At 43.9% G+C, this 27793-nt stretch overlaps 1 protein-coding gene across 11 annotated transcripts in view; it reads left to right on the top strand.

Moving 5' to 3' along the window:
- The first annotated feature begins 2077 nt into the window (after window positions 1-2077).
- Window positions 2078-27793, top strand: part of TNIP1 (TNFAIP3 interacting protein 1) — a 107097-nt gene continuing 81381 nt past the window's right edge. For 4 of the 11 annotated variants that reach the window (XM_077326543.1, XM_077326547.1, XM_077326552.1 and 1 more), the window contains exon 1: window positions 11017-11250. The gene's annotated coding sequence lies outside the window, so the exon portion shown is untranslated. Of the gene's footprint in view, window positions 2103-10976; window positions 11251-27793 lie in introns of those variants that run through there. The other 7 variants (XM_077326550.1, XM_077326554.1, XM_077326546.1 and 4 more) reach the window with 6 other exon arrangements.

The following is a 27793-nucleotide window of genomic DNA, read 5'->3' on the forward strand; positions in this document are numbered from 1 at the left end:
GAAAAGGCGGGGGGGGGGGATTGAGCAGCCTTCTCCTAATCATACAGGGGTCTGAGTGCTTTGTTTTTAAGCCAGCCATTTACCAAAATGACTTTTTGGGCTCCAGTTACCATGTTCAGCATCTCAGAAATCCACCCAGATATAAATAAAGTCCAAAAGAACACAAATCCCAAATTGAGGGGAGATGCTGTATAGTTCTAGCATTTCTCCATAGCAACGCAGCAGTGTTGATTTTTTTATTAAAAATGCATCTGTAACGCAGAAGTGCCTTAAAAAAATTATTTTATGGCGGGGGGGGGGGGGTGTTAGGTTCAGATGCTCTGACTCCTGCCATGATTTGTATTTCACCTGTGTGACTCCATCTTGGAATAATGTGTGCTGTTTTTGGAAGCTTTGTATAACCCTGAGCTGTCTGCCTTTGTTGTGATTTAGTCTCTGCACATATTTCTGTTGGGCTGTGTTATCTGGTGGAGAGGAACTGTCTATGGCCACGGCAGCCTAACTATCACTTGGAATGGTGCCCAGGCTGGCACCTGTGGGAGGGGGGCTCCTATTCCCTGGGAACTGTGCAACTTTGGGCGGGAAAGGGAAAGAGTAAAAGTGCTTGCTTAACATGTATTGACCGGAATCGACTGTGAACGTTGAGGTGTGCTGATTGAACTGCTATCAATAAAGCTTTCTATTAATCCAGAAGCAAGTTGTTAGTCTGCCTGCCCTTGACAGTGGGGAATAAGTTTCAGTCCATGAATGAACTGCTGTGCTGTGATTGGTAGGTTGCTATGATTCACAAGCCAAGGAGCCGGGGGAGACGTTTGGCATGTTTTCCCTTGCAGCCTCGTCGGGAGGCAAAGAGCCGTGATGAGGCAGAGGGAAAATGCGAGAGGGGTCTCCCATGAGGAGAGCTGCAAATGCGAGATTTACCATCCCGCCTTTACAAGCAGGAGGCCACGCATGTTTAACGCCTCCATGCAGAAATGGTCTATTGCTGTTGCAATAGCTCTGTGCTTGGTTCTAGGAAGAGCAGGAAAAAAGATGTAGATGAGGGCAAAACAAGAAGTTGCTAAAATCCTGCTTCCAACCTGGAATTTTACCTTTGACAATTGTCTGCCTTTTACCAACTGTTGGTTTATCTGCAGGTCCTGCTATGGATGTGAATCCCATATCTCCATGATTCTGATCCAAACGTATCTGCTGTACTGCAGTGGTCCTTTTTCTAAGCAGCAAGAATTATTATCCCAGTTTCCTTTTAAAGTATGGGGCTGCCCCAAGATCTTTCTTCCTGTAGTTCTTCCTCCTCCCCTGGACTTCCTGGCAGAAGACAGATCAGCACAAAGAGAGCATTGCACCCAGCGCTGCCAGCTCTGAGCTGGGAAATACCTGGAGACTTTGGGGGTAGAGCCAGGAGTGGGTAGGTTGTGGGGCATATAGAGACCTCAATAGAGTATAATGCTACCCTCCAAACCAGCCATTTTCTCCATAAGAACTGATCTCTGTCACTTGGAGATGAGCTGTGAAACCAGGGGATCCCTGGGTCCCACCTGGTGACTGGCATCCCTAGCTGCACCAAAAATCAATAGCATGCCAGTGTTCCCAAACTTTTGGGAGAAGGGGGGAGTTGACAGAAAGCACTCAAGGCCACTGGCCTAAGATGTCTGGAAAACGGGAAGTCTGTCATATGCCAGCCAATTAGCAACTGGATTTGACTGTATATGATAACTTCTGCCCTCAAAAGGACCTTATGATGCATGCTTTTCCTAGGGAAATAGCTCTTAGCCTTTTAAGGAATGTGGTGAGAATAAAAGCCCTTCCTTGGCATAAAATATGCATGTCTCTATGGGATTCCAGAATTGAATCACCCTTTCTTCTAATATATTATTCACTAAACAGTGACGTAATTCAGCATACCCCTGTGGGCTAGAGGAGAACCCTTTCAATTTGGATAGTCTTCAAAAGACACCCCCCCCCCAAATGGCTGTCAAGAGCCTCTATCTTGGGGAATTCCCCATCTCCTAGCTAAAAGTAAGCTTGGGTGTGCCTTCCTCCCTGCAGTCAAGTAAAGCTCTCTGGAAAGCTCTTCTGGACTCTCTCTCCTACTTTCCTGAGTGAGTAGTACAAGAGGGTATTTTGCCTGATTTGGAAATGAGGGTGGGGAAGAAGGTATGTTAGTCAGCCTGCTGCATATGTATTCAGTCTGAACATTGGAAATGAAACCTTTGTTTTCTGATTTTCTTCAGCACACACACACACACACACAAAAGAATTTAACCCGCTTAATTCTTGAGCTATGTTATAGTGTATATTTCTTGTGATTTTATGTTCAGTCTGATCTTCAGGTTTATTGCTCCTCGACAGAAGATTTGTAGCAAACGTATTTATTTAAACTGCCTTGCAAGTTATATTAATATTTGGTTTGTTCAGCCAAAAAGAAATATTCTTTATATATAAGTTTAGCACAATGGACTAAAAACATCAACAAAAAAGGATGCTGGTGGATTTTGGTGCGTGTAAGTGTTTTAATCAAGGTCTGGAAGAAGTGTGGAAGAAACAGAATTGAAATTTCAATTGTATTGTATATTTGCTATAATTGCCCACTGTCCAACTCTACTCAGCAGTATATCTTTGAAACATAATTGTTCAGTGAACAAAAAGTTGAGGAAGAAATTCCAGATCTCTGAAGTCTCATTGAACATTACAGCTGCAGAAGATGAGTAACTGTAGATCTTTTAAAGTAGCATTCTGCTTATTTTGTGAGCATAGATTTGCTAGTTGCCACTCACTTTGAGAGCCCACCTGCTCCTTTATTTTAAAGCTATGCCCCCTCCCTTGCTTTGTGAAATTACTCCTAGAAATGTTGATCCGGAAAAAGTAAACAAGCTAAGTAATGACTGTCAACAATTTTTGAAGCCATGGTAATAGTTGTGTTAAGCTGTGCCTGTCTCACCCTCACTTCTCTCCTGCCCTTCCTCTGAGGAGCTCAAGGCATCCATGGGTTGCCTCCCCCTTCCCAATGCTGTGAGGTAGGTGAGGTTGCAAGAGAGTGAATGGCTCAAGGGAACCCATCGAGCTGCACATAGGAGTGGAGATCTGCTTTTGGATATCCCAAGCCTCAGTACACCACACTGGACCAAGAATTTGTTGACATGAAGAACTGCGAGTACTTTCATGAAATGGATTTCAAATGTCAGCTCTGTGGCTTGCTTTGTGGTTGACTTGTATATATCTAAATACATTTAGTTTGTGTTTGATAACGTTAATCAGTACTATTATAAATCGTATGGCATGTGTGTAGAATAGCCAGGAGATCCTAAGATTGTCTGGCTGCCAGGCAAGAGAAGTTTGGGGGTGGTTTGCCATTGCCTGCCCCCACATCACAACCCTGGTATTCCTTGACCTCCTCTTAAGAGGTTAGCCAGGGCCGACCCTGCTTAGCTTCCAAGATCTGATGGATCGGGGTTGCCTGAGCTAACCAGACCAGGTACATTTTAATTAATATTATAAATAGATTAACATCTTCTGGGATTTCTTGAGGGCCCTGGATGGGGTTCCCAAATGGCTGGGATGTTAATTAATATTTTATATATTTCTAAAATTTGTTAAACATTGATTAGGTGATTTGAACATATTCAGTAATGTTGACCTGTCCCCCCCAAATGGCCAATGATGGGCCTAGAGAAGGTGGGAAGGGGAGGGGCCCCATGTGGGCATGTATGATTCCCAACCATATTCTGCATGATTGCGCCAATTATGGGGTTTCTCAATGCCTAAAGAATGTTTCAGTGGTTTCTCAATGGTAAAAAAGTTGAGAAAGGCTGCTGTAGGTGTTTCTGTAACAAGTTTTGATATCAGGTTGTCAGTCTTCATAAACCCCCTTGCTCAGAAGGGGCGGAGACATGGCGGATAGCTCGAATACTTCGAGCTCCTGTTCCACTGAGGGTCAATCGCTGCTGTGATTGACAGAATCGGGCTTTGGGTACGCAAACCCACCCACCATCTTCTCAGGAATTCCTTGTGAATCTCTGGGGCCTCTCTGTTCCGCAGGGAAATTAATATTCCCTGGAACGCAAGCTCAGTGTGCACAGGGTCCAGTAAGTGCCGTCCACCATCTTAAAATCTTTTTCTCTTCTTTCAACTCTGCAATCTTCAAAGCTCTTATCTCAATCTACAAAGCTAATTGGATACTTCCCTGCAAGATTTCAACTCAGCACAACTTCGGAGTGAAAACATCTGGTAGACATCAGATCGAGCTTATAAACAGTGAGTGGGGTTTCCCCAGGCACCTTCTCCTCTGGAACAAACTCTCGGCGTGAAAAGCTGCTTTCTTTCATTTAAGCAAGCTAGAGTGACAGGAAGATAAGCGAACCTGATCCTCTACTACGATTTACTGCAACTGTGAACTGAGGGGGAGACATCAATCAACGCATAAAGACGCAAGTATTTTCTCTTCTTCTTTTCCCCCGTCTCTGGCTCTGCTTGAAGCCACCTTGATATGAGGCAGGCCAATTTTCTTTTCTAAGTAGAAGAAGGACTTAAAATAACTCATACTAATTAGCAATAGCTCTTACTGCATTTGTTTTGGTTTTCGGAGATAAGAGATAAGAGCCGTGGGTGAGAAGATCTCGCGAGAATTCTGTTCCAGTACGAGACATTGCTTTAATACCAAAATAGACTGTTGCTCTTCGTTAGGACTCCGTAGGATCTCTACTGGTTATTCGCAAAATTGCCTACAATATGTCCATGCTAAAGAAATTTGCTTATTTATTGGAGATACAGACCCAAGATCTGAAAGCATATATAGATGACTCGCTTAAAGATATTCTCAAGGAGTTCAAGGGCGGCAAGGAAGAATTCTCTAACAGGAATGATGAATCAATAATAGTGGCTGATGATAGCTCTAAACAAGGTGGAAAATTACCAGCAGAAGAGAAATTTGAAACTATGGAGATGGAAAAGGGGATGTCGGAGCTTTGCAGCCTAGATAAGGACTCCCTACCTAAGAAGACATACAGCCACTCCAAAGGAACAGTATACAAGAACCAATCAAAAAGTGAAAGTAATCGATTGAAAGGAGCTTCTTGGAAAAAAAACTGTACTGATATTGGAGCCCAGGAGGTACAACTGTTTCAAGATTCACCGATGTATACTTCGAGGGAAAGACTACAACTGCACTCTTTAAGCCAAAGGCCAACTGGACAGAACATGGGTCAGTGGGAACAACAGGATGCGGCAGGCCTTGATATGAGACCCCCTTAAGAAGCTTGGGGAATGGAAATGAAACACAGTGGTTGAAATTCTTTTCCTCCTTCTGCTTTTTTCCGTAGCCATATAGGCAAGCTGAATTTGAATTAACATATCTCTGTAGTGACTCTCAGCTTAAACTTAAAGCATAACTAACAGGAGGCACCTAACTGAGGAGGTGTAAATGTAACTAACGAAGACTTTATTTTACAAACGAATGAAGACTCTATTTTATCATTTTTTGTATTTATTTATGTACACTTATATAGCTTACAACCTTAACAACCTATATATATATATTTTTCCTTTTTCCATATAACTAAGTAGGCTTTTATTTTTTATTTTTTATTTTCCCTAGTGGAAATGAGGATGGCTCTAAGACCACGTTAAGTATAAATTGTTTATGATTGTTAAAATTGTTAAAAACTATGCAAACAAATGTTGAAACGATGGTAACAAAGTAGACCTCTCTTTTTAAATGTGATGGAAACGTGAAAAAGTTTATAAGCTTTGGGTAAAAGTTTATGATATTGTAGCCATGTGGAGTCTTATAATCTTAAATGAAGAGAAGAGGCTTTTCAAGAACAATGGGGCCCTTATCTGATCTACCTAAGAAAATAAGTTAAAAGGGGACTGAAACGGGGTATCAAGTGTATCAAACGAAGAGCATAATCTTTTTTTTTCTGTATCAATAATGTAGATTATTTGCATTGTATCATCTTTAAATATTACAAAAGGGGATTGAAACGGGGGACTAAATGTATCAAATGAAGAGTATAACCTTTCTTTTTCTGTATTAACAATGAAGATTGCCTGTATCTTACTATCTTTAATCTTGGAAAACAAAAATAAAAATCTTATTTAAAAAAACAAACAAAAAAACCCTTGCTCTGTCTTTACATGTCTATGGGCCGCATTGCTCAGAATTTGTAAGTTGTCACACAGCCTTTCTTTAGTTATAACATTTGACAAGAACACATAAAGCAACAAAAGACTGGAATTCGTTTAAAAATAAATATTGGCTGCAAATGCTAGGAAACAGAATCCTACAAGCAATTAAAAATGGGTCTCTGTTTCCATGCTAGAATGGAAATCCCCTCTGCAGAGACTCACTTCCCTTGCTTTTCCATCCTGAGGCATGTTTCTACAAAACCGGTTATAGGCTCATATATTCATTGACTTTGATTTTCTTCACCAGCCAAGATATCTGCTGCGGAACATATATCTTTCACTTCTTCTTATGGAGAACATTTTCCTGTCAGATGTAATGTTAAGTGTTTTTGCATTGTTGGTTATTTCATATTTCTTACCAATAGAATTTTGTTGAATTTGTATTACCTACTGCTGAAATTACATTTTTAATTTTTTTTACTGAGCTGTTTTCAAATGCTTCTCACAAAGTACAGCAAGCTCCTAAATCAAAGCTCAGTCACTTCTGCTAAGATTGTACTTATATACTTACAGGCCTTCCAAACCACCAAAATACGTGCCTGGAATAAACCCAGCCCCAATTAGTCCCTCTGTCAGGTGTCCCACTCTCTATTGGTCTTGGGAAAGGTTGACTTTACAGGAGATTTATTGCAGAGGTATAAGGAACAGGGTCTTTTCTCTGGTGGCTCTATAAATGTGGAACTTGCTTTCTTGGGAAACCAAGGAGATTCACTTGTCATCAAATATTCAGGCGGTAGTTGTGTTGGTCTGAAGCAGTAGATCAAATTTTGAATCCAGTGGTACCTTTAAGACCAACAAAGTTTAATTGGGGGCATAGGTTTTTAGTGACCCCCCCCCCCCGTTTTAAATGTTATTATAACGGAAGAGGAAGCGGTCATATGCATGGCTCTGAATTTGATCTGAGCTTTGTGCTAGGGCAGGAGGTATTTAAGCTCTTTCTAAATATAACCCCTTCCCATCTCATAAAACTTTATTTATACTCATATGAGAGGAATACCAATACTGACCTGTTTTAATGAAACTCTGAGGCAGGTGGAATTGGAACAGGTATATGTTTGGATAGCATCTGTTAGATGTGTGTTTTGATACAATTTAATATATGTTGGTTTAAGGATTTTTTATTTTTTTACTGCTGCTGTTCTCTTGTTTCAGCTGTTTAGCACTATTTGAATTGTTTGAAACACCTGCTTACACGTTTTTCAAAAATTAATCATTTGTGTTAAAGGGTTCATAGGACACGAATTTGGAAGTTAGATTCAGTAGCACCTTAGACACCAACCAGGGTTTCAGGATATAAGCTTTCAAAAGTGACAGTAGAGGAGAAATGTAGATAGCAGTCATTTTATCCTAATCAGAAGTTGGGAGGAGTGTGATAAAGGACACTGAAGATATGGGAGCTACTGCAGGAACAGAGTTAAAAAATCTAGATTCTTTTGTCAGCTAGTTGTTCTAAATGGCATTAGAATGAGCAAGCATCCAACTGGCAAAATCATAGAATAGAATCATAAAATAATAGAGTTGGAAGGGACCTCATGGGTCATCTAGTCCAACCTCCTGCACTATGCAGGACACTCACATCCCAATCGCTCATCTACTGTAACCTGCCACCCCTTTGCCTTCACAGAATCAGCCTCTCCGTCAGATGGCTATTTAGCCTCTGTTTAAAAATTTCCAAAGATGGAGAACCTACCACCTCCCAAGGAAGCCTGTTCCACTGAGAAACCGCTCTGTCAGGAACTTCTCCCAAATGTTTAGATGGAATTCTTTTTAAAATTAATTTCATCCCATTTGTTCTGGTCTGTCCCTCTGGGGCAAGAGAGAACAACTCTGTTCCATCCTCCATATGGCACCCTTTTAAATACTTGAAGATGGTTATCAGATCCCCACTCAGTTGTCTCCTCTCTAGGCTAAACAGACCAAGCTCCATCAGCCTTTCTTCATATGTCTTGGTCTCCAAACCCCTCACCATCTTTGTTGCCCTCCTCTGGACACGTTCCAATTTGTCAACATCCCTCTTCAACTGGGCTGCCCAAAACTGAACACAGTACTCCAAGTGAGGCCGAACCAGAGCAGAGTAAAGCGGTACCATCACCTCCCGTGATCTGGACACGATACTCCGTTTGATACAGCTCCAAATCCCATTTGCCTTTTTAGCCACTGAGTCACACTGCTGATTCATGTTCAATGTATGGTCTACTAGATCCTTTTCGCACATGCTACTGCCAAGACAAGGGCCATTCCGCACAAGGACCAATGTTGCCAATTGCTTTCACAAAGCGGAAATGCTATTTTAAATAGTGAAATCCCTTGCGTTCCTTCATTTGTAGTGGAATCTAGTAGCGTTTCATTCGTTCCCCACGGGTTTCCAGAATCGTAGGAATCGCTAGAAAGGAAGCTATTTTTTTCCGTGCTTGTTCCCGCAGGGGGCTGTGTTGTGCTTGGGGACTGAGGGGAGCTTTAAAGCACTTCTGTGGAGGGACTGTAGCCGGAGAAGCCTTGCTGGGTAAATGAAGTCTCGCTGGTTCGTTGCTTTCCCCGCTCCGAAGAAAAAAAAAATGGCGATCGCTTTGCTGGAAGTTTGGAGGAGAGAGCCATGGGGAGGGACTTTGTTGCAACCACTACATTGAGAACGCACATGTCTTTTTCGCAAGTGTTGCAGGTTGTTGGCAAGAGTGTAGCGATTTTCTGAGGGTGAATCCACTTTTCCCGATTCCCCGAAAATCGCTAAAACGAAGCGATTCTTGCACTAGTGTTGCAAGAGTGTTGTAGATTGCTCATGACATCATGCGGAACACAGTTTTAGTGGCGGAAAAAAAAAGTAAGACTAGTGCTGTATTAAAGTTGTGCGGAATGGCCCCAAGTCTCTCCCATCTTATATTGGTGTATTTGGTTTTTCCAACCTAAATGCAGAACTTTACATTTGTCCCTATTGAACTTCATTTTATTCAATTTAGCCTACTTCTCGAGCCTATCAAAATCATCCTGTATTCTGTTGCTGTCTTCAGTTGTGTTTGCTACCCCTCCCAGTTTAGTGTCATCTGCAAATTTAATAAGTATCCCCTCTAATCCCTCATCCAAATCATTTATAAATATGTTGAACAACACAGGCCCCAGGACAGATCCTTGGGCTACTCAACTCTTTTCCAAGAAGATGCTGAACCATTAACAAGTACCCTCTGGGTACGATTTGTCAACCAGTTATTGATCCACCTGACAGAATTAGGATCCATACCGCATTTTTCCAACTTGTGAACAAGAATATCATGTGGAACCTTATCAAAAGCTTTACTGAAATCCAGATAAACTATGTCCACTGCATTCCCCTGATCCAGCAAGGTAGTCACTTTCTCAAAAAAAGAGATAAGGTTGGTCTGACATGACTTGTTCTTGCGAAACCCATGCAGAGTCTTAGAAATGACAGCTCTCAGTTCCAGCTGCCCAAGGACCGAGTGTTTGATAATTTGTTCCAAAATTTTGTTAGCTACAGATGTCAAGCTAACGGGTCGATAATTACCCGATTCCCCTTTTTCCCTTTCTTGAAGATGGGGACAATATTTGCCTGCCTCCAATCATCTCCAATACAAATGTATATATGTATTAAGATTTAAATATTTATACCCCATTTTCCTCCCCAACAGGGACCCAAAGCTGCTGACATTGTTCCTCCCTCCTCCATTTTATTTTCACAACAACTTTTGAGGCAGTTTAGGCTGCTGAGGGAGAATAAGAGTATAAGAGAATAAGATATGAGAGTAGTGGCCCCTCTCCAGGAGATAATCACCCTCTCCGCTAAACAGGAGAATTCCTGGAAGGGCTAAAGGAGGCAGTGGTTTGCCTGCTGCTCAAAAAACCATCTCTGGACTCACAACACCCTATCAATTACTGTCCCATCTCTCACTTAGCGTTTCTGGGGAAGATGCTTGAAAGGGCTGTCGCGGACCAACTGTTCATTCTTGAAAGAAGCTTCAGTCTTAGACCCATCCCAGTTGGTTTCCAGCCTGGCCATGGGGTAGAGACTGAACTAGTCACCCTGACAAATTATCTTTGTCACCTGTTGGACCAGGGTGGGTCAGCACTGCTTGTGTTATTAAAACTCTCAGCAGCATTTGACACAGTCACCCATGAGCTTCTAGCTCACTGTCTCCCCAATGCCAGGATTAGAGGGCCTGCCCTTCAGTGGCTGATCTTTCTCCAGGATCGCAGACAGAAAGTAGCAATAGGAGAGAGTTCTTCAGACTGTCAACAACTGATGTGTGGAGTCCCTCAGGGAGAAGTTCTCTCTCTAATCCTATTCAATATCCTTATGTGCCCTCTTGCTCAAGTGTTGCAAAGTTTGGGGAAAGGTAGCGTCACTCTGGATCAATCATCTATGTTGCAGAGGGAAGATTTAAAGCTGCCAAAATCAAAATGCAAGTTAAATTCAGTATAGACGGGAGGGATTCATTCGATCTGGGACTGGGTAAAAAGCCCCGTGCAGACTACAACCCAGTCTGAAAAAGGCGAATTTCCCCAGTGCCTCCCCCTCCCCTTTTCCAGAGCAAACCCATGAATAAGAGAGGGCAGAGAGCGCGCAGCCCGCCGCCGAAATGACAAGCAAGCCCGGTTGGGTTACGGGGAGGAGGCGTTTTCATGCCCCGGTAACGCTGCCGGGTGAAAACACTGGCGCGGCCCGTGTGGTCTCTGCAGATGCTGAGGGCACCCGCAGGTCATAGTTCCGCTCCTCGGCGCTCGCGTTGCTCTTTTTTACCTTTGGGAGTTGCATCCGCTGTTTGTGCGGCAAGCTGATTAGCTGTTCGGCTTGTCAATCAGAGGCCAGGGAAATCCCAGAGTGACTCACGCTTCTTCCTGGGCTCGGCGAGAGGAAGTCGCAGTGATGCCTGCGTTGTGCGGGTCGTAGAGCGAGGAGCTGGCAGGACCTCTCTCCGGGGCCCTGCGCAGGTAGGACCGGCTCCGTCCCCGTCCCCGGCGAAAACCCAGGTGTCTGCACCCGCAGCACCCCAGGAAGAAAGAAGGCGAGTTCCAGGGGGAGCAGCCTCGGTCAGTCCTTCTTTCTGGACACCACAGGTATTCGCTGAAAATTTGGTATTGCCAGCAGGGAGTGGAGATGCTGCCCGTGGAAAGAGGCACCTTTCGGTTTTCACCGTTCTGAAAGAAGTCGCGTGCTCTTAAAAAAAAAAAAAGGCCATTGCCCTTAAATGTAGTCAAAATTTGGCATGATGTAGGCGGAACAGCTCTCTTGTGTCTCCTACAAGAGTAATCATTTATTGGCTTTGCGCTGACAAATTGTTGAGTCCAAGGAATTCCTGATATAAGATCTCCTGTGTATGCACACTTATGCTTGGCAAGTTATTGTACGGTTATTCAAATGTTTTATAGACTGTTCCATGTATTGTTCTTATGTAAACCGCCCTGAGCCCCCGGGGAGGGCGGTATATAAATATAATAAATAAATAAAAATAAAAATTATTCAGAGCATGACAGCCGAATGTAAATATTTGATCTTGAATGCATATAATAAAGTGGTTGGTACTAGAGATACAACCTGTACACATAATGTGTGCTGCTTGTCTGCTTTGAAAGTAATTGGGAAAATATTGTACCATGGGACAGAAAATCTCAGAGTGGTTAATTATTTTAGTAAAGGTTTTCTTCAAAAGGCCATAGCAGTGACAACTGTAATACAGAATGACTCAAATTCTGTCCTTATAATGCTGCTGTCTCTTGTTTAGAGATGTTCAGATTGTTGACAGATGTTTTGAAAGAAGCCTGCATGGATGTTTTGAAAGAAGCCTCCAGCCTCTGATGCCATAAATTATTTACTGTTTTGTTGAGTATAGCTGTTAGTTTTAGAGCCATGGATGTGCTACTTAGATTATTTATGGATTTTTAGCCCACTCTTCGTCAAGGGCTATTATGATTCAGCACAGTCCTATTCATGCAGTTTCATGGGTTTCCCAAATAGTGTGGGTTTGTCACTCTTTTTAAATTATTTTATACGATTAAGAAATTCTGGATGGCACATATAGGTCTCCCCTGGAAATATATGCTATGACTATTTTGCTATCAATCCTTGACTTCTCTTATAGATTGACTTCTCTTAGAGACAACATAAAAAGCATCATTTATAACTTATTTAGCCTACACAATTGTACTTTTTGGCATATTTATGCACTTTTAAAGTATAAATATATTTATTTTCTATAAAAACTGCAAGCATGCCCAATATTTGAGAAAGGTAGAAAACTGCTAGACTCTATGCAACCATATCACATGAATCTTTTTCGCCACCTGAGAGCTGAGAAAAACAAAAAGGTAAAGATAGAAAACAATTTTGTTGTAAATAGGGAAGTATATTATTTGGAAAGAAACTAATAGAATCACAATAAGTAGGACTGCCAGATTCTTTGGATATTAATATTATAAAAACACTGAATTCTTTAGTAACATAATATCATCAGACATATAACAACTTATTAACTGTTGGCAAAGTTATTACAATTCAACATATTTTTTGCAAATATTGTATAGATCTGTACTATAAAAGTTTTTGTAATGCTCTCCCAAATTCCCCAGTTTTTGCTTAAGAAAAAATTTATTTAGTTTTTTTTAGTGTTCTTTCAGATTGTCCAATTTTTCCATTAGACAATGAGTTTAAGAGAAACCTGAAAAAATCCCCCCCCCCGCCCCCATATTCTTCTTTTTTAGGCCTATGCTCCTCTAAAAGTATCTCTCCTGAGTCACCTGCCTGAAGCTAGAGCATTTTTTGACTGAACAGGGAATTAATCCAGATAAGTTGTTATAGGACATGTCTGAAAGTTACATTGGTTAGGCTTGCCAACCTCCAGGTGGGCTTTGGAGATCAGTCTCACTGGAGAAAGTGCCTGCTTCAGGGAGTGGACTGTATAGGATTATTCCCCCCCCCCATCGCTCCCCTCCCCAAACCCTACTGCCCCCAGGCTTCATTCCTAAACTCTAGGAATTTCCCAACCTATTGTTATCAGCTTTATATTCATTAAGATCTACTTTTCAGTAAATATGCATATGATTGATTTGCAGTTTGTTGGATTACCCTCCTTTTTCAGTGCTTCTGAGATATGGAGCCAAGTGTTCCTTGCTACATGTCTTTAGTAACTTGAGACATGGAATCTCAAATCTGCCACCTTTTGCCATTTAGGACTGTACTGATGACTGAATGCTGCCAGTAAGAATGGAATGCCTGTGGTGGAATTTTGACCTGTATTGATGGAATTCATAGATTAAATTGGATCATATAATAGGGAGTAAATCCTGTGGCAGTCAGACTTTTGAGTAAGTTTGTTATTCCATCACACAGTTACAATATTGCCCAGCCCTCCTGAACTGAGGAGTTCAGCATTGTAGCCCATTCCAAGCAGCCAAAAGACTGTGTACGACAAGTGCTGTTCTGGAAGCGGAGCAGACAGAATGATAATTCTTGATGCTTTCCTGTAACCAGGGCAGGGATCACTTTTCATTTCTCCTCCTCAGAATGAAATCCTCTCAGAAATTTTCACTTTTGAATCACTTCTCAATGGAGTTATCCCAAATTTCCAAACTATATGGTGTTTTATAAATCTGAAACTAGGTATTGGTGTGAATAATAGACCAGAGGAAGTTTAGACATGGATAAATTTTCCCTGAGTTTGATGCTGTTGGTAGGTGGGTTTTTCCTTTTCCCCTATACCAATGTATTGTGTTTGTGTACCTCCTGGGGTTGCTCTGAAGTTTTGAGGATTGATTGCAGCAAAACCTGGATGGCTGCTGAATGGGTGGGGGAAGTTTGCATTTTCACAGCACTGCCCACAAGAGCAGCTATTCTCCCTGTGGTGGCCATGCCATTTCCTTTCCACCAGGGGCTTTTTTCCTTGTTTTTCTATCTGTGATTGAATAGCATTCTATAAATATACTGGTATACTAATCTGTAATGAGTCTCTTGTGGCACACAGTGGCAGCAGACATGCAAGTCTGAAAGGTCTGCCCATGAGGCTGGGAGTTCAATCCCAGCAGCCGGCTCAAGGTTGACTCAGCCTTCCATCCTTCCGAGGGCGGTAAAATGAGGGCCTTTTCGCACGGGGATCTTTGTTGCAAATTGTTTGCGGAATGAAAAATCGCCATTTAAAATAGTGGAATTCGTTGTTATGCATACCTGCCTTTGTAGTGGAATCAGTTGCGTTTTTTAGCGTTTCCCACAGGCTTCCGGTCTCGGCAGAAATCGCTAGAAAGGAAGCGCTATTGCCAAGCTCGTCCCGCCCCTGGCCGTCAAGCAGCCAATGGGCAGCCGTTAGCATGCTCCCAAACAGCCCCTTTCCCTTTAAGAAAGGTTTAAAAAAAAAAAAAACAGACCCATAGCAACGAATCTAGGTAGATTCGTTGCTACGGAGAGACCCATCCAGCTGCCTAATGTGAGCTGTCGTTTGATTGTATGATCGTTGGCACGCTGCCTCGAGTGATAAAAAAAAATCCCCCCTCCCTCTCACGGGCCCGATTTTCGGCTGAATTTATGTGTAAAAAATAAAGGGACTTTATTTCAGCAAACGGGCTTTTATGTGGTTTGTGCTTAGTGACTAAAGGTGAAGGACTGAAGCCAGGGAAGCCTCTAAACAGAAAGAGGCTCGCTGGTGCGTTTATCCCCGCTCGCTCGGAGAAAAAAAAATGGCGATCGCTTTGCCGGAAGTTTGGAGGAGAGAGCCAGGGGGAGGGACTTTGAAGAACCAGCAACAATGGTAACGCACAGGTCTTTAGCGCTACTGTTGCAGATTGGTTGCAGGAGTGTATCGCTATCCGGAGGGTGAATCCACTCTTCTGGATTCCCCTGAAAGCGCTACAACGAAGCGCTTTTTGTGGGTCGGTTTCAGGATTGTTGCAGATTGTCTACGACGTCGTGGGTTATGGCAAATTAGTAGCGTTTCCAATTAGCAACCATTGTGCTATTTTGAAGCCGTGCGAAATGGCCCTGAGTACCCAGCTTGCTGGGGGGTAAACGGTAATGACTGGGGAAGGCACTGGCAAACCACCCCGTATTGAGTCTGCCATGAAAACGCTAGAGGGCGTCACCCCACGGGTCAGACATGACCTGGTGCTTGCACAGGGGATACCTTTACCTTTTAATACCAATCTGTATTTCAGGTTTCCTGAATCTTAGCTTTCATTTAAAAGCAAGTATAGAACCGTGGATTCCTCAATGTGGACTCAGAAGAAAAAAGGAAATCATGAGGCACAATGATATAGTACTTTTGGGGCACTTTATGAAATCCCGAGACGATTATGAGCATTTTGCCAATGTGATACTACAATTACTACTATGACAGTATATTGGAAGAGCAACCACTGACGAAGATAGAACAGAAAGCGGGTCACTTAACCTAGGATCCCGTTTTGGTTGACTCTTTATGTTTGATCATATGTTTGACCATTTAGATTTTACATTATAACCTTTTCACTTATAAACATAGCGAAGACTAATATATCATTGTGCCTCGTGATTTCATTTAAAAGCAAGCAAGTCAATAGGAGTCCTTTTGTTGTGAAGATATAAGGGAAAAGGCTATAAAATGCAGCTTCTTCATGATTTAAGCCAGGATCCGCAACATAGCATTGTGGACACCATAGTGCCTAGCAGCACTTTTCCTGGAGCTGGACAACATGTTTTTAGACAGTGTGGTTTGGTCATATTGGACTTTTACCCAGGAGGGCTGTTGATCGGCCTCTGGAGATCCAATTGGCTGTGCAGATTTTTTTAAATGATGTATCGGCTGCAGCTGCAACCACAGCACAGGAATCTCCGCTGTGTAACTAAGGGTAAGCTGTACGTGTTTAAGAAAATATTTTTTAACAATATGTTAATTTTAAAAGGCATCCATTTAAACACAAGTTTCTACCTGAAATGTGGAAGGGTTACTATTAGAGTTATACATGACCTCACTCACTGACATTTTGTGGCTGGCTCTTCCTCACCTAGTGATAGTTTTAGAATTGTGTCCAGCACCCATTGCCAAAATCCCAAAGTTATCCACAAGCTCAAGAAGATGGAGGGCCCCTGCTTTAAACTGCTCATCCTGACAAGCAGTTCGATCAGGGTGGCATGAGTCTTGTGTGAAGCTCCCTTACTGAACAAATCTAAAAATAACCTACCATTCTATGTTTAATATTTGACAAAATATACACAAGAAAAGCAGTTGCTTTTCTCTCTGATCCATGAATTCTTGTTTCTGTTTCACCGCAAGCTGACACTGTACCTGAATCTAGCTGCCTTATTATTCAGCTCTAAAGTTCCTTTAGTCCCTTCTGTTTGCATTCTATTATACTTTTTCAGTCTAGGCCATTTCCAAATGCTCACTGACTAAAGGCCTTTATTTTTTTCTATGCTCCAGAGGAGTCCAACTTTTCTCTGGATTTTTTTGTATGTCTTTCAATCACCTATGTGCTGTTTCTCCTCCCATTCACATCACTGGCTCTCAGGTAGTTACCATGGGTGAGAAACATTGCTTGCACTCAAATGTCATGCTAAGATGCAACTGAACTTCAGTCAGCTGCATTTGAGCATAAATTATTTCTGCTTGCTGCCCATGTTCCTGTTCTCCCTTCTTGCTTAGAGCATGAAAACAAGCTTCCCTTGCTTGTGACATCTGAATGTAGGCATGTCATCAAATTCTAATTTGTTTGCCTCTCAAAGCCAACATTGAATCCTGGCTCACAGTGCCAATCTGTGTTGACACATTAACTCCATTTTGCCCTGCAGTCACATGTGGTGGGAGATTAGAGTTTGTTTTCTCATTCTGGATATGAAGGAAATGGACAGGAGGAAGGGAGGTAGCCTGTGGGCAGCATAAGCAAACCACTTGTGTTCTTACTTCAGCAAAACTGGTATTTAAAGGTTGGCTTTGCACAATATCTGAATGCATCATTAAGACTTGGATGAACAAGGGGTATTCATACCCTTGAGGTGTAGAATGAAGGTTCATGTGATTTTAACTGACAATTAAAGTCTGTTGTCCAGGTTTCTTCCCATGATTTAGAAATGCTCAAATTAAGTTGACTTAACTGGCAGAAAAACTGCAGGATCTGTACTGAATGTACCTGTGAATAGACATAAATGCTGTGTCTCTATTATGTAGGTTGCACAGGGTTGGAGAGATATCAGTGCTATGAAACTTGTACACACATGTGAAGAGGAACATTGAATACATAACACTGCCTCACAATGAAACAGACCAATGGTTTATGTAGGTCAGTATTGTTTGCTCCGACTGGCAGTGGCTCTCCAGAGATTGCCAGAGAAAGTGCTTAACGACTTGCTACCTGAGATCCTTGAATGAGAGAGGTGAGGAACTGTACCTTAGGACCTCTGCGTTCAAAGCAGGGGTCCTACTACTGAGCCACAATCCCACCCTGTTTTAAAACTGGCCTAATATTGTAGGCAGCCAAGGCAATAGAGCCTTGTGTTCATCTTTGCCGTTGCTTTCACTGGTTGTATCCATTCTGCTTGGCACAAAGTATGATGGGGGACCTGGCAGGCTCAATTATCACTTCATTTCTTGGGGGGGGGGGAGAAGTATTTGATGCCATTGTGCATTATGTATACATTTCCCCCATATCCTCTATTCAAATGGGAATCCTTTGATTTTGTTTTTTAATTGCATCCCGTTTTAAGATTACAACATATCTGCTTGCAGGCAGGAGGCAGAAAACCTGCAGTTCAGCAGCTAGGGAAAAGCCTCCCCCACCCCCCCCAGAGATGTTTTTGTGGTGGTTTGCTAACAATTCTGTAGTGGTTGAAGCAAACAGATGGAAAAGGCAAACCCTGGAAATCCACACTGTACAAGTGCCTAGTTTTTCCCCCCATGCCTTTGCTAACATAATGCAGTACAGGTGAGGTTATATCTGCATTACACTCATAGTCTGTCTTTTCTCTGTGGAATCCGAATGGCATAATAGAACTTCCTGGAGGCTCCCATGCGGGCTGTAGAAATGTATTAAATGGTTTATTTGAAACATTTATTAGCCACCTTTCTTCCTTACAGAGCTCAGGGCAGCTTACGAACATAGATAAACAGACTGGATAAAATACATTAAAAATATAAAACTCCCTTTGGTCCCCCAAGAGAAAGGGGGACTGTAGATAATGTAAATAGATAGATAACATTCAAAAATCACTACTCAGAATTGCTACTAAATTTAACCACATGCACGCTTAAACAAAACAGTCTTCAAGTGCCTCCTAAAGATCAAAAGCCAGGTCAGCTGCACCTCCTTTGGAGGCTGTTCCATAATCATGGGGCTGCCACTGTGTACCCAACAAGTGAGCCTTTTTGATTCATGAGAATCATTCAGGAGGGCCTCTCTCTATCATCTGAACTCCCTGGCAAGAACATAGGAGAGGAGATAACCTGGTTAATTCAATTATAACCCACGTTATCAAGTAACCTGGTCTTAAGACAACAGGGCTTTAAAGGTCAACACCCACACCTTGAAGTGGGCTCAGGAGTGGAATGGTCCAGTATAATTGCTATAATAGGGTCACATGCTCTTAATAGTTGGCCCTGGAAAGCCATCTAGCATAACGTCCTGCACTGGCTGCAGCTTCTGAACACTCTTAAAGGGTTGCCAAACTAGAGCCCATTGCAGTAGTCCAGTAACTAAGGCATGGATCACTGTGATTAGATCTGACTAAACCAGGAATGGATGCAGTTAGGTTTGGGATTTTGTTCATGCTGAGCCAGCCCTTACTGACTCCAAGCACTAGTTCAGAACGTCAGCAGCACCCATGGAATTAGGTAGACAAGCATACTCAGATGTAGTGAGCTTTAACATCATTTCTGTATCATTTATTTGCAGACTATATGCTGCAGTCGGACTCTGTCTTGTTTCTGCCGTGACTTGGTCCTGACATCTGACCTCCAATATGCTAGGAGTATGAAGCTCCCCCTGGACTACATATTTAAACAGTAGTTAGGTTTCATTAACCAGGCTGTTACAGACATCTTTTATAACAGTGTATTCATAGGATTTAAATATATTTTAAATATTTAATGATTTTAGACCCTGTGTTAAATTATGATTATGTGATTGTTTATATCATGACTAGGAGAAAAGCCCATTTATAAAAATGGGCGTAAAAAGGGGCATAGGGCAAGTGCGTCCTACCTGCGAGGTTGGCGGGAAGCTGCTGGGGGCAGGCAGTTAAGGCACGCGGCTTGGAGGGGGGGTGGGGCTGGCGTTGGGGAAGGGAAGGACGCATGCTCGGGAGTCCGGGCATGCATGCTGGAGCGGGGGGGGCGGGGTGTTGGGGGGGCATCGGCATGAGCAACCAGGCATGCGCGGGAGTCCGCGCATGCCTGGTTCATTTGGCTGGTGTGCCAGGCTGCATGCAGGGCGCGCAGGCTGGCAGCGTGTGTGCGAGGCCAAAGGGAAGAGAGGGACAGGGAGCAGGAGGGCCGGCGGAAGGTGAGTGCAGTCTGGGAGCGGGACTCTGGCGGGGGAAGGGTGAGTTGGTGTGTGTGTGGGAAGCGTGAGGACGGGGTGGGGGAGAGGTGGCGGGTGGGTGTCAGGGCGCCGTGGCGGGTCGCAAAAGTGTCTTGGGAGGGTGGGGGGTTAGCGGGCGGCGGGTGGCTGGGGGAACGTGTGGCTGGGTGGGTTTGTGTGTCACGGGGAGTGGGGACGAGGCGGGAAGTGTTGGGGGCATTAGCGGTTGGGGGGTGGTAGGCGGAATGTGTGGCTGGGTGGGTTTGTGCGTAGCTTGAAGAAGCAGCGTGTCAGGAAGGGGTCTGGGAAGGGTTGGGGGTGTGAGTGGGCGGGAGGTGGGTGGTGGAGTGTGTGTGTGTGGGGGGTTGTTTGTGTCGGAGGCAGCGGCACGGGGCAGAAGGGAGCTGGGGATGGGGGGTAGTCGGACGTAGCCGCCAGCGTGTTGTTGGTGGGTGGCGGGAAAGGAGCAGGGCTACTCCTTTCCCTAGGGCGATAGGAAGGAGTTCTATGGCGGGCAAGGCCGGGGGAAGCGGGCAATGGGGAGGCGCGCGATTGGCAGCGTGGTCCAAGAGTGGCACTCATAGGGCCGAATCAGGAGCTGCTTTGCAGCTCCTCATTCGGCCCTTCGTGTTTTTATCACGGACAAAGCCCGCCCTAACTCCTCCCCAATAGCCCTTAGGGCTTTATTTAATCCGCTCCGCAGGAGCGGTTAAAGATGTAAAACTGCCCTAAGCTCTTCAGGAGGTATAAAAATGTAATTGATGAATATATTAAAAAAATAAATGTAAGTATTAGCCTTGTGAAAGCAGAAGTTTAATGTAGTCCTCAGCCAAATAGAATGTCTGACCATTCAATTAATGGAAAGAACAAGGGTGAGCTGCAAGCACAGCTCCAGAAAAGAGTGATGAATCCTAGCCACAAGGAGGATTATTTTCCCCACTACTATGAACAGCGCAGTGCTATTTTCACTTGGTTAAGTCAGCCTGTGGGCTTTTCAGTGCAAAGGTCAGTGTATCTTTTTGCAGCCTCTGCAAGGGAGGATTCGTGGGTGGAAGGAAACATGGTGCCAGCAACTATAGTTGTGCCCAGTTAGACACATAGTGGAGAGTGGCTTTTGCCAAGGACAGTGTTGGATGCTCTTTGATTTGACCTCTTTTTCAGCATCCTCCCTGTTTCCTTCCATTGTCTGTTCTTGGCAATATGAGTGTGGATGTTTCTGTGTCATTAAGAGAGGAAAGGTGTTTATCAAAACTACAAGGCACCTTAGTCCATGGAAAAATTGAGTTCTTCTGGATATGTTTAGCTAGATCATTCCTGGTTGTATGTTGGTATATGTTGTTGTTGTTATGTGCGAAGTCGTGTCCAACCCATCGCAACCCCATGGACAATGATCCTTCAGGCCTTCCTGTCCTCTACCATTCCCCGGAGTCCATTTAAGTTTGCACCTACTGCTTCAGTGACTCCATCCAGCCACCTCATTCTCTGTCGTCCCCTTCTTCTTTTGCCCTCAATCGCTCCCAGCATTAGGCTCTTCTCCAGGGAGTCCTTCCTTCTCACGAGGTGGTCAAAGTATTTGAGTTTCATCTTCAGGATCTGGCCTTCTAAGGAGCAGTCAGGGCTGATCTCCTCTAGGACTGACCGGTTTGTTCGCCTTGCAGTCCCAGGGACTCGCAAGAGTCTTCTCCAGCACCAGAGTTCAAAAGCCTCAATTCTTTGACGCTCGGCCTTCCTTATGGTCCAACTTTCGCAGCCATACATTGCAACTGGGAAGACCATAGCCTTGACTAAACGCACTTTTGTTGGCAGGGTGATGTCTCTGCTTTTTAGGATGCTGTCTAGATTTGCCATAGCTTTCCTCCCCAGGAGCAAGCGTCTTTTAATTTCTTTGCTGCAGTCCCCATCTGCAGTGATCTTGGAGCCCAGAAAAATAAAATCTGTCACTATCTCCATTTCTTCCCCATCTATTTGCCATGAATTGAGAGGGCTGGATGCCATGATCCTTGTTTTCTTGATGTTGAGTTTCAAGCCAACTTTTGCACTCTCCTCCTTCACCCGCATCAACAGGCTCTTTAGTTCCTCTTCACTTTCTGCCATTAGAGTGGTATCATCTGCATATCTGAGGTTTTTGATATTTCTCCCTGCAATCTTGAACCCAATTTGTGACTCCTCTAATCCCGCATTTCTCATGATGTGCTCTGCATACAAGTTAAATAGGCAAGGCGACAGTATACAGCCTTGCCGAACTCCTTTCTCAATTTTAAACCAGTTAGTGATTCCATGTTCAGTTCTCACTGTTGCTTCTTGACCTGCATATAAATTTCTCAAGAGACAAATAAGATGCTCTGGTATTCCCATCTCTTTAAGAACTTGCCACAATTTGTTGTGCTCCACACAATCAAAGGCTTTAGCATAGTCAATGAAGCAGAAGTAGACGTTCTTCTGGAACTCCCTAGCTTTCTCCATGATCCAGCGTATGTTGGCAATTTGATCTCTAGTTCCTCTGCCTCTTCGAAATCCTGCCTGTACTTCTGGAAGTTCTCGGTCCACATATTGCTGGAGCCTAGCTTGTAGGATTTTGAGCATAACTTTGCTAGCAGGAGAAATTAGTGCGATGGTGCGGTAGTTTGAACATTCTTTGGCATTGCCCTTCTTTGGGATTGGAATGTAAACTGACCTTTTCCAATCCTGTGGCCACTGTTCAGTTTTCCAAATTTGCTGGCATATTGAGTGTAGCACTTTTACTGCATCGTCCTTTAAGATTTTGAATAGTTCAACTGGAATGCTGTCACCACCACTAGCTTTATTGTTGCTCAGACTTCCTAAGGCCCATTTGACTTCACATTCCAGGATGTCTGGCTCCAGGTCAGTAACTACCCCATTGTGGTCATCAGGGATGTTAAGCTCGCTCTTGTATAGTTCCTCTGTATAATTGTGCCACCTTTGTTTAATCTCTTCTGCTTCTGTGAGGTCCCTACCATTTTGGTCCCTTATCATACCCATCTTTACATGAAACGTTCTCTTCATATCTCCAATTTTCTTGAAAAGATCTCTGGTCCTCCCCATTCTATTGTTTTCTTTTATTTGTTTGCACTGTTCATTTAAGAAGGCATTCTTATCTCTTCTAGCTTTTCTCTGGAATTCTGCATTCAATTGGGTGTATCTTTCTCTTTCTCCCTTGCCTTTCACTTCCCTTCTCTCCTTAGCTATTTGTAAAGCTTCCTCAGACAGCCATTTTGATTTCTTGCATTTCTTTTTCTTTGGGATGGTTTTAGTTGCTACCTCTTGTACAATGTCACGAACCTCCGTCCATAGTTCTTCAGGCACTCTGTCTATCAGATCTAATTCCTTAAATCTATTTGTCACCTCTACTGTGTATTCGTTGGGGATATGATTTAGTTCATACCTGAGTGGCCTAGTGGTTTTCCCTACTTTCTTCAATTTAAGCCTAAATTTTGCAACAAGAAGCTCATGATCTGAACCACAATCAGCTCCTGGTCTTGTTTTTATTGACTGGATAGAACTTTTCCATCTTTGGCTGCAGAGCACATAGTCAATCTGATTTCTTTGTTGACCGTCTGGTGATGTCCATGTGTAGAGTCGTCTCTTGGGTTGTTGGAAAAGAGTGTTTGCTATGACCATTGTATTATCTTGACAAAATTCTACCAGCCTGTGCCCTGCTCCATTTTGTACTCCAAGGCCAAACTTGCCTGTTATCCCGGTTATCTTTTGGCTTCCTACTTTAGCATTCCAATCCCCCATGATGATAAGCACATCATTTTTTGGCGTTGCTTCTAGAAGGTGTTGTAAGGCTTCATAGAACTGATCAACTTCATCCTCTTCAGCAGCAGTGGTTGGGGCATAGACCTGGATCACTGTGATGTTGAATGGTTTGCCTTGGATTCGAACTGAGATCATTCTGTCATTTTGGGGATTGTATCCCAAGACTGCTTTTCCTACTCTCTTATTGATTATGAAGGCTACTCCATTTCTTCTGCGAGATTCTTGTCCACAGTAGTATACCTGATGGTCATCTGAATTAAATTCACCCATTCCTGTCCATTTTAGTTCAGTGATTCCTAAAATGTCGATGTTCAGTCTTGTCATTTCTTGTTTAACCACGTCCAGCTTGCCTGATTCATGGATCTGACGTTCCAGGTTCCTATGGAATAAAAATCTTTACAGCATCGGACTGTCTTTTCGCCACCAGTTACTTCCACAACTGAGCGTCCTTTCGGCTTTGGCCCAGCTGCTTCATTCATTCTGGCGCTACTCGTACTAGCCGTCTGCTCATCCCCAGTAGCATATTGCACACCTTCCGACCTGAGGGGCTCATCTTCCGGCGTCATAACGTTTTGCCTTTTGGAACTGCCCATAGAGTTTTCATGGCAAAGATACTGGAGTGGTTTGCCATTTCCTTCTCCAGTGGATCACCTTTTGTCAGAGCTCTCAGCTATGACCTGTCCGTCTTGGGTGGCCCTGCACGGTATAGCTCATAGCTTCACTGAACTACACAAGCCCCCTTGCCACAACAAGGCAGCGATCCTTGAAGGGGGTGGTATATGTAGGTGCCATCTTATCTTAAAAGTCATAAACTGCTGTGTCCATAGAAAGGTGTATCTCTGCTGAGGATGGTGCGAATAGTCTCTTTCCCAGAAATTGTTTTTTATCATGTCTTTTTCATTAGCTATATGCAGTGTCCCAAGCTACTACTGAACAGCTAAATAGTGCCCGCCCACAGATGATTAACAGTTGTAAATAGGTCTAGCATCAGTTTTCACTCCAGTGCAGGAGTGGGGGTGTCATCCAGTGCTCATTAGGCAGTGCCTCAGCTTGGTCATATAGGGTTATTCAAAATCTTTCAAGTGGCATCCTGGGTGACCTTAGGCTGGCCTTCCAGTTTTGGATAGCCCTCCGCTCGGACAGAAGGCTTGTGGCTAGCTCCACTCAAAAAATAAAGGGGGGGGGGAAAGAGAGTTCCTTTCTAGGTCTGGTTTCATATTCTCATAATTTTGTTCTATACATGCTGATTTGGTATTAGAATTCTGTGGGTCTTTCAATGGATGCACTTGAGAAAGTTGTTGTTTCATTTCCTTTGGACAACTTACAGCAAAAATGGCTGCTATAATTGCCCTCTGTGAACGCTCAACATTGTTCAGAATTGTTTCCCAGCATAAGCAGCTATCCAGTATAGCCTTGTCTCCCAGATGGGCGTGCCTCGTAATGAAAATGTATTCTGCATTCAAGGTTGCTTTTCAGGGGTAGTCAAACTGCGGCCCTCCAGATGTCCATTCAAAAGCCCACAGGCTGACATAACCAAGTGAAAATAGCACTCCGCTCTTCATACTAGTGGGGAAAATGCTGACAGGGGCTCATGGGAATTGTAGTCCATGGACATCTGGAGGGCCGCAGTTTGACTACCCCGAATTAGATTGTAGCTTGAGTTGCTGAGTGACGTTTTGTCATTTGCTAGTACCAAAAATCTGAATAGTGGATTTCTTGCTAATGCATAGCTCTTGCTATGACTTCTAGGAAGTCTTTACTAGGGATGGGCGATTCAGCTTAGACAAGACAAAAAGTACCTGCATCAGTGCTGATTCGGGTACTTTCAGACTTATCGGAGCTGAATCAGATGTCCCACAAGTTTAAACCAGCCGAATCAGAGAAACTCAAATTGCGTCAAGATTTATTCAACTGATTCACTCGGCTGGTCGAGAAATTTCCTTGTATATGCTTCCCGTGATCCTTCCCAGGCAAAGGAGATACAGCTCACCTTAGCCTGAGAAGGAATAGGGGAGGGGGGACACCAAACAGCTGATTCTAAGGATCAAATGTTTGGCTTGCCCTTTAAATGCCTGATCCCAGGCTGCAGCTGGCTCCAGGAGACTCCTCTGAAGCTGCTCCTTGCTGCTTCAGAAGGGTCTGCTGGGGAGAAGTTTAAAATGGGATGGTGTAGGAGAGAAATTTAAAGTGGAGTGGAGTGACGTGGGGCTCAAACCTCTATACCAGCTGAGCAAAGGGGCACATGAAGATGTTAAATAAGTTAGGAGAAAAGACTGCTCCCTGATTAAGAGTAAATACTCTCTGCCTGTGACTCTGGAGGAAGGAGATCAGCCATTTGAGGGCTGTCCCCCATATCCTGGCATCGGTGAGGCAGTGAGCTAAGAGCTCTTGATCGACTGTGTCAAACGCTACTGACAGATCTAATAGTACAAGCAGCGCTGACCTGTCCCTGTCCAGCTGGTGGTGGAGGTCATCCATTAGGGCAGCTAGCACTGTCTCTACCCCATGGTCAGGTTGGAAACTGGACTGAAATCGGTCAAGGATTGAAGTTTCCTCCAGAAATGCTGATATCTGGTCTACAGCACCCTTTTCAACCAACTTCCCCAGAAATGCTAAGTGCAAGATGGAGCAGTAGTTGTCAAGCTCCTGTGGATCCACAGATGGTTTTTTGAGCAACGGGCATACCAATGCCTCTTTTAATCCTTCCAGGAATTCTCCCATTGAGGTTGATTATTTCCCAGAGGGGGCCCCCGTTCTTTTTAGGAGCCATGGTGGGCATGGATCTGGTGGGCAAGGGGTTGACCTTGTTGCTTTTACCATCCTGTCCACTTCAGCTAGTGAGAGTTGTCTGAAGTAACTCAGTGTTCTCTCCAAAGACAGCCAAGGCGCCTCTAGTTTGTTTCTAAAGTTGGAGAGAGGTTATGGCGGAGAACCAAGATTTTATCTGCACAATGGCTTGCAAATACTTCACAGCTAATGTCCAATTGGCTATTGTTTTGGCACCCTTCATTGGTGGCAGTGAGGGATTGAACTATCCTGAATAATTGTGCTGGGCGTGAGGGCACAGATGTGATTCAAGTTGAGTAAAAGTTGCATTTCACTAACTTCACTCATCACTAAGTGATGAATCCCCCCAGGTGACAACTCAGCTGGCTAAGTTTTGTGCCGCCGCCATAAAAATCCGATGCTCTAAAGCAGTGGTCCCCAACCTTTTTATCACCGGGGACCACTCAACGCCGGGGATCACTCACCGGGGACCACTCAACGCCTTTTACTGAGGCCCGGTGGGGGGGGGGTAGTTTACTCCTCTACTCTCAACCACTGCCCTAGCGCTCTCTGATCACTATGGTAATGTTTAAACAACCCTTCAAAATAAGATACAGACACATCACAATAATGAAGTGTGTTGTAAAGGGCTGGGGGGGGGTGAAGTAAAGGGCTGGGGGGGAGGGAAAAGGCGTCCTTCGGGGCCCACCTCCAATTAGTCGAAGGACCACCTGTGGTCCGCTGCCCGGTACCGGGCCGTTAAGGCCATGGTACCGGGCCGCCAGCGGCCGCGCCTGCCTTTCCCTCCCCCCGCAGCGAGAGGGGGGAAAGAGGCAGGCGCGGCCGCTGGCATGCCAGCGACGCAAATACGCACATGCGGAGCCGCCGCGCATGCGTGTTTGCGCCCCCTGCTGGCGAAAACGCGCACGTGCGGCTGTTCTGCGCATGCGCGTTGGCGCCACTTAGTGGCAAAAAAGCGCATGCGCGGCAACTGCACGTGCACATTTACATGCAGCTGCTGTGGCCAGGCCGCCGGCTCTCTCCCATCCTCGGAGGCGGTCCCTGACTACAAGAAGGTTGGGGACCGCTGCTCTAAAGCAGTGGTCTCGAACCTTTTTATCACTGGGGACCAGTTAATGCTTGAAAATTTTACTGAGGCCCGGGGTGGGGGAGTAGTGTGAAGACTCTACTGAATAATTCAGTATCTTTATAATTGAAAGCACTTTTTTAGATCAAGTGTTCTCTTAAATTTTTAAATAAAACCTCAGTAGCTCTATTTAAATCTCTTTTCAAAATGTTTTGGATATTGCTCAGGCTAATAGATACAAGATTTCCAATTATTGTTTTATATTGATAATATGAAAAATTAGTGTTAGACAGGTTAATTGTTATATAGATTTCTAAAACCATAATGTGGAGCCCATCTGTGGATATTTAAATCTGTGAATCAAAGCCACTTTGACATTAAACAGATTTTCCTGCAAATTTGGGTACCCACCCCAAAGCCTTACATGAAAATCAGAACTCTTTAAAAAGTACATTGAGGGTTTAAATTCCCCTTCCAAAACGGAAACGTCGTTCT

Source organism: Paroedura picta, chromosome 3 (genome assembly GCF_049243985.1).
Source record: "Paroedura picta isolate Pp20150507F chromosome 3, Ppicta_v3.0, whole genome shotgun sequence".
NCBI lineage: Eukaryota > Metazoa > Chordata > Lepidosauria > Squamata > Gekkonidae > Paroedura > Paroedura picta.